Below are 7,189 nucleotides of genomic sequence, written 5' to 3'. Positions count from 1 at the left end.
TCATGAAGTTTTGACAAGAAGGGTTTTTTGATCTCCTGAAGGTTGCTTAGGTGCCATTGAAAGTAAAAGTCATTTTGTTACTTTGGAGGAGTTAATTTAAAAAGTCTATGAAAACCTGTACAGATTCTAAAGAACCTTTTTTAATCTCCCCAACATGAACCTTTAGGGAAATCTCAAGCTGTTGAAAGGGTAAGGCAAGCTACATTACAACTGTTTCTTCTTTCTGCTTCTCCTTTCTATCTGCTTCTCTTTTCAGTGGTACTCTCTGATTGCTCCAGTGTGGGCTTTCTGATGGCATGAGGATATTAGCGTTCTACTCTTCCACTGAGCCTTTTTTGTATTCTCTGTGCTTAAAACTTCTTGAAGCCTATTTGTGTTGAACAGGTGGTGTGGTTTTGGATTGGTTTTGTGTCCTGATTTGTTTACTTTGTTAAGGAAGGAACAGACTCTGTAACTGGGATTGGGTCTGCAGTGTTGCTCTTGCCACCTTTATCTTGTAACTTGGTGTGTAGTCACTTCCATTTGCCTTGCATAGGGTGGAAGCTTTCTCTTCGTTTCTCTGTCATTTTCTAGTATTCACTGCTATTTTCAATATGACCTGACTAACAGTGCTGATGATGAACAATATGCATTATGACGATCAGTCAAATGAAATTATCTGTGTTCTAATTCTCAGATGTGATAGTTCTATTTTTTTAGTAAATGCCTAAACCAGTATCCATGTCTGATTCTCAAAAAATTCAAGTATAGGGAGGAGGCATCCAGCAGATCGGTGCACAGCAAATAAATTGACCTCTTGGGCTGGTTGTGCCTTCAATGCTAAAAGAGCCAAAGCATGGATGAAGAAATGGTCTATAGCTGGCTTGATGTTAAAGACCCTGGTTAAGCTGTGCACAGGCATCAGTGTGCCAGGAAATTCTTGACCTTGAATAGTTTTGCTTAGAGACTGGAGGAGACCATTGTCTTGACTGAATAATCTGCTGTTAGCTGTTTGGTGGGTTTTTTTGTGTATTTTGGTTTTCTTTGTTTGTTTTTTGTTCTGTGTCGGAGGGCCCATTCCAAAATGAATCAGCAACCTGGAAAGGGAATTTTATTTGGCCAAGAATAATTTCTGCTTCTTGGTAAGTGCCACTAGCCCTATGCTTGCATAGAGTAAGCTTCCCATATTAATGAGTCACACTTTCTGTTAATATGGGGGGGGCGTTCTGAGACATTGAGTGCAATGGCTGGCATTTAGTTTTTGTTGAGAGAGGAAAATACAGTAGTTGCCAAACCTTATTTTCCTTGGCCTGTTGCTCAGGCTGTATGATTTTCAACATACATTTAGTTGTATTGTTAGTCTGTAACACTTGAAGCTTTCAAAATATTTTAGTCCTAGAAACTCCCTCAAATCTTGAAGCTCTTAAGTTGCTTTTGCTACTCCCCAGTGACTTGGTCTTGCTAATGTGATGATGTGGTATTAAAATGTGATTCTAGGAATTGCATATTTGGGATGCTACTGAGCCAAAGAACTGAAGCCTTTGCAAGGATTTTGCTTTCTTCATGGACAACTGACTGATTTTAAAACATGTTAAACTGGTTAATTGCAATGTGTCTCATCTTGTCATGAAAGACTGCTATTTCACTGCTTTTTACGTACTTGCATGCTAGATGATGACCTCTGTGTCTGTCTGACAGGATTATCCTGTAGCAAATACTTTATAGACAGGGGATTGAGAGAATGATGTGTGTGTCTGAATGCTATCTGTAATATCAGATGGCAGAAAGAGTGGAATGCATAATGTAGGGAAAGACACTAAACTAAATAGTGGAGAAGAACAGAAGTATGTTTGTGAAGATCTGGTCAGTATTGCATTTGAAAAGCACTCCCTGTCAGGTCTAGAGTTGCTTCCCCTGACTTAACAATATCGTTCCCTTAGGGATCCACTTACAGATCCAAGTTGTGGTGGTTATGGCAGTTCTCGTGTTGACAGTTTCTCTTGGCCCCCTTTATTAGTTTATGTAGTTGATGAAACTTCTGATGTCTGGAGGCTAGAGAAACAACAGTTCATGAATTGCATTCAGTAAAATAAATGCACTCTGTTCCTTACTAGCATGTGTATCTTTTGTGCTAGTCTGACTCACTGGTAACATACTTTGGGGGTAGAATAGGTTTTATCCCACCAGTGAAATTTGCTGTGACTCAAGGTGAAGTTCTGTGCTCCTGAATTCATATGGTAGACCTAAATATATGGTACTTGGATGTGCTACTGCAAATATCACTAAGAGATTTTTCCTTTTCCAGGCAGTAAATGCTTGTCCTCCTTTGGAGATGACATTAATAGTTCTTAATATATTGCTTACTGAACAAATCCTATAGAACCAGGGTGTTCATGTTTCATTTACTGTTTGGCATGCAAACAGGGCAAATGGCAGTACTAATCTCCTCATGAAGTACAGAATCTCAGCTCTTCATTTGTCAGATTACTTAGCAGTGAACTATTAAATAGCACAATTTGTTTCCTTAGGATCCTCCAATTAATTTGTTATTAAAAGAGTGAAAGGCTTTTTAGCTAGGCTTTTTACAGTAATGTCTAGTGATAGGGCAAGGGGCAATGGGTGCAAACTGGAACATAGGAGGTTCCACGTAAACATCAGAAAAAAACTTCTTTCCTGTGAGAGTGACAGAGCACTGGAACAGGCTGCCCAGAGAGGTTGTGGAGTCTCCTTCGCTGGAGACATTCAAAACCCACCTCGTCGCCTTCCTGTGTGATGTGCTTTAGGTGATCCTGCTCTGGACTAGATGATCTTTCAAGGTCCTTCCCAACCCCTAAGATTTTGTGATTCTGTGAAAATAGAGGTCTACTGTTGCTCCTCTTAGGTCAGGAAAGTATAACTGTGTCCTATGCTTGTTTTATTCCCCTGGAATTGCTGGTTTACCCAAGGGAGGAGCTGTCCAACAATCTTGTTAGTCATGCCTGATTGCTTTATCAAGGACAAATTATCATCTTCACACTCCTGCTGCCCTACATAATGAAACAAAATCTCCACCCAGCCAGCTCCTGAAATACCATATAGGATTTCCCTGAATTTTATGGCATGCTCCAAAAAAGTGTCTCAACTGTTTGCATTTTACTTGCAAAGAAAGGCTGATAAACTGACTTCAGTGAGAAGTGGCCCTTGCCAGAAAAGCTGTGACTAAGTGTAACAAGGACATAGAACCACTTCTGAGAGCAATCCAGAAAAAACACATTTTTATTTTCCTAATATGCCAACAAATTGATTTTAAAAGTAACAGGAAGTAGGATAAAAATCCTTGGGATCCCCATCTGCTCCCTGTCAAGGCACGATTAAGTCAGTATGCAAAGTGAGTTTATTGCTGTTGCATGGACCTTCAGAAGATGCTTTTACTGATTGATATCTTTCATGTGTCAAAGCCAAAATATTAATGGTTAAAGTCTGGACAAACTCTGAGGAAATCGGTAAGTTTTGGTAATGGTGTTTGGTCCCCCTCCTGTTACAGGCAGTTCTCTTTGAACTCGTGTCTTAAAATAGAGGAGGAAATACAATCTTAAGGCCTCATTTTTTAGTATCCTCTGATGGTTTAAAATAGTTTTTTTACCGGATTTTTGAGTAGGAATTTTCAATTCTATTTTTATCAACATTTTTTTTTTAGATAGATAAATTTATATCAATTCAATGTTATTGTAGATAGTTATAAATATCAGCTATGTTTCTTCTCAGCCTTATTTTGATGAGGCTAATCAACATAAGGTCCTGAAATATCTTAAACTCTTCACTCTCTGGTCATACCAGTAGTACTTTTAAACAGCTGCTTCATTTGGAATATGGATGACCAGAAAGGTATAATATGCTGCAGGTAAGAACTGCCTAAGTCATGGATACAAGCTATAGAGATATATATCACACATACATATATAGATAGATGTGTGTGTGTACTGAAATAATTTTGTACACTGATAGTTTGCAGCACAGCACTGTGGCATTTCATATCCAGTTACGTGACTATTCCACATACTTTCTCCACACTTTTTATGGTTGTTGCATGCCACTATACCCTAAGTACTATGGTGAGAAACTGAAGAACGTGATAAACTGCAGTGTGCAATATACTTGTAGGATAAAAGGACCTAAATCCATTTTTTTTCCTCATTTTTTTACTACATGATTTATTTTTTCTTTCCAAAACCAAAGCTAATAATGGATTATTAATATTTTTATTTAAATGGTTAACTCTCCAACAATGTCACTTACCAAAAGTGGAATTTAAGTAATTTTTGGATCCTAACTATCCTAAATTGCTAGAGGCTTATTTGGATTAATGATCTAGTTTTGATGTATGTTAATTAACGTTGGCAGATACTTCCCTTGCGGGGACACATTCAAGGAAGCGTGAGAGCAGAACTGATTGTAGTGAGAGAAAGTGTCTCATGTCCATTATAGGCTTTTCTTCTTTGAGGTTCTCAGCAGTCTGACTCATTTCTAGCTCTGCAGATCACTCAGTCAACACAATGTTATACTGGTTAAATTTAAATGGTTGAAACTGCTAATTCGTGATCAGACCAATATTAATAAATAGCATGTGCAGCTTAGCAAAAAATGGGGACAAGTGGCAGTACTGGACAGGTGAAACTGAGTGTTGGGCACTTCTTCAGTTTCTTGCCGAAGCTGGGGGCTGCTTATGGCAATTCCATGTACATGCTTTTCTAGGTTTGGCTTTTGAGAATAATTGAGCATATGTGCAATGTTATCTTCCTCTGAAGTCAAACAGCAACAAAGAAGTTTAGTTTAGCCTGTTACATCATGTACATAATAATAGCATATACATGCTCCATATTGTTTGTATTTAACAGTACAGTGTGATCTTCAGTTTATTCCGTCAGCTCTATTGGTATAATAATTTTTACTTTTCTATAGTTTACTGGTGCTGTTCTTCCAGGCTGTAAGTAGGATTAGCACATGTCTTGTATGACTTGAAGGAGCCTAGAAGAAGGCTGGGGAAGACCTGTTCACAATGGCATGTAACAATAGGACAAAGGGTGATGGTTTCAAGCTAGAGAAGGGTAGATTTAGGTTGGACATTAATAAAAAGTTCTTCAATATGGAGTTGTTGGATCACTGGAACAGGTTGCCTAGAGAGATGATGGAGGCTCCATTCCTGGAGACATTCAGGGTCAAGCTTGATGGGAGTCTGAGCAATCTGGTGTAGTTGTAGATGTCCCTGCTTATTGTAGGGGATTTGGACTAGATAACCTTTAGAGATCCCTTCCAACCCAAGACATTCTGTGATTATATGAACTTCAGCTGTCTTTTTCCATCCATTTCATATGAAACACGGAAACACGAAAACTTTAACTGAAGAAAGGTTTCTAACATCTAAATCATTGCTATGTCAGTATCCATGAGTTTTTAAAATAAAATAAATTGCACAACCGCCATATGTCACTATACGGAAATGTAACTGTTTTCATGTACATTAACTAAACTGTTAGTGTCAATGATGTCCATAAACAGTATTTAGTGGTTTCCAACATTGATTCAGTTATCTTTTCAGAAGATCAGGAATGAGTTGTTAGAAATGAAGATTGGTAGAGACAAGATAAATACTTAACTACATCACCAATTCCTTTTTAATACATTTCAGTAAATGGAAAAAAGGGATGCTTTAAAAGAAATTGCTCATTTAAAATTGCATAACCGCAAAACCCACTAAGTAGTAGAACAAAAATTAAGTTTGGTACTGTTGTTTAGTCTATTTAATGTCATTGCAATCTCATCCAATTTATGCCAACATGCTGTCTGAGTTGCATTCCAATAACAGGAAAAAGTTCTCACACAGTTCTCCAGAGAGAAATTTTCAGTTTTAAGTTTTCTGGTTTAAAACTGGACTAGAAAGTCCGCTATTCAAGTGTGATGGTACGTTTATTGTGGCTGTCTTTTTGTTTGTGGAAATGACTAGAAAAGTAATAATCACAAATCAAATTGTCTTAGATTATAATTGGTTAAAAGTTAAGCATTTTTGAGTATTCAGTTAAATCTACCACATACTATTTTGAAAGACCGAAATCTAACTGACTTCAAACCTTTTTTTCCCAACATGAGCAGTTTAAAATGTGTGTATATTCTGAGATGCTCTAGGCAGGTACTTTGATTAGCTATGCTAAGAACTTTTGACTCCAGGCTGCCCCCTCATAATTCACTTCTTTGTGCCTACCTGTCTGACTCCAGGTGCCTCCCCCCCTTTTTTTTTCTCTCCCCCCTCTTTCTCTCTTTTAAAAAAATTATTCTTTAATATTTTTTAATTTATTTTATTTTAAGTCCATATATAATCAGTAAGGTGATGCTGCTTCTCTGCAGTTTTGTTGGAAATTGCTTTAGAAATGCTGGGTGATGCCTTATGAAATTTCCACTCTTGACATCTCGAGTGGATTCAGTGCACCAGTGAAAATGCTCGCAATTCCACTCAGGTAAGTGCAAGTTATATTGGAGCAGAGAAGATGCCTTCTGTAACGTGAACATCTAATTCAGTCCAACATTCCCTGTTCCATGGTGGAGAAGGAAACTTTAAATCTAATAAATGTTAGAAAATACACTTTTCAAATATGTTAAATCTCACTATTTCAAAATTGCTGCCCAGTTTTATAGGAACCCTCTTAAACTTTGCTTATATGGCTATTGCTTCATGATCCTTAAAAGTTTATAGGTACACTATGTACAATGGTGGTAAACAAGCAAGAGCTGGCTAAAGTCCTTGTATATTTCATGTATTCTTTTATATCCAGGGTATAAACCTATTCTGATACTTAGTACTTCATTATTAGTAGAAATTCCTGAGCTAGTGAGTGGGAAAGAAGATGGTAAACGTTTTATGATGTGGGTTTGTGTACAGTCTAGGGAAGCCTTAAAAAGTATATCAATACACTTTACAGTATATGCTTTATATGACACACAATTAGAAAGAAGGTGGAAACGATGTCTTTGCATTGGCCAGAAAACGGACCTTTGGCAAAGCCAGCATTCTTGGTGCAGTCTAGTTCAGAGTGCCCTTGGCTTCTGCTTCAGGAAAAAAACCCTAACAGCTCGTACCTTAACCAGCATCATGGACAGGAAGGATTATTTATTTATACGAATAGCTTCTCTCCCAAGTCTGTGTTCCTCTGCTTTAGCTACGGCCGGTTGGGGCTTCTGT

The sequence above is a fragment of the Apus apus genome, chromosome 7 (genome assembly GCF_020740795.1).
Source record: "Apus apus isolate bApuApu2 chromosome 7, bApuApu2.pri.cur, whole genome shotgun sequence".
Lineage (NCBI taxonomy): Eukaryota > Metazoa > Chordata > Aves > Apodiformes > Apodidae > Apus > Apus apus.
This window is presented reverse-complemented; position numbering follows the sequence as displayed.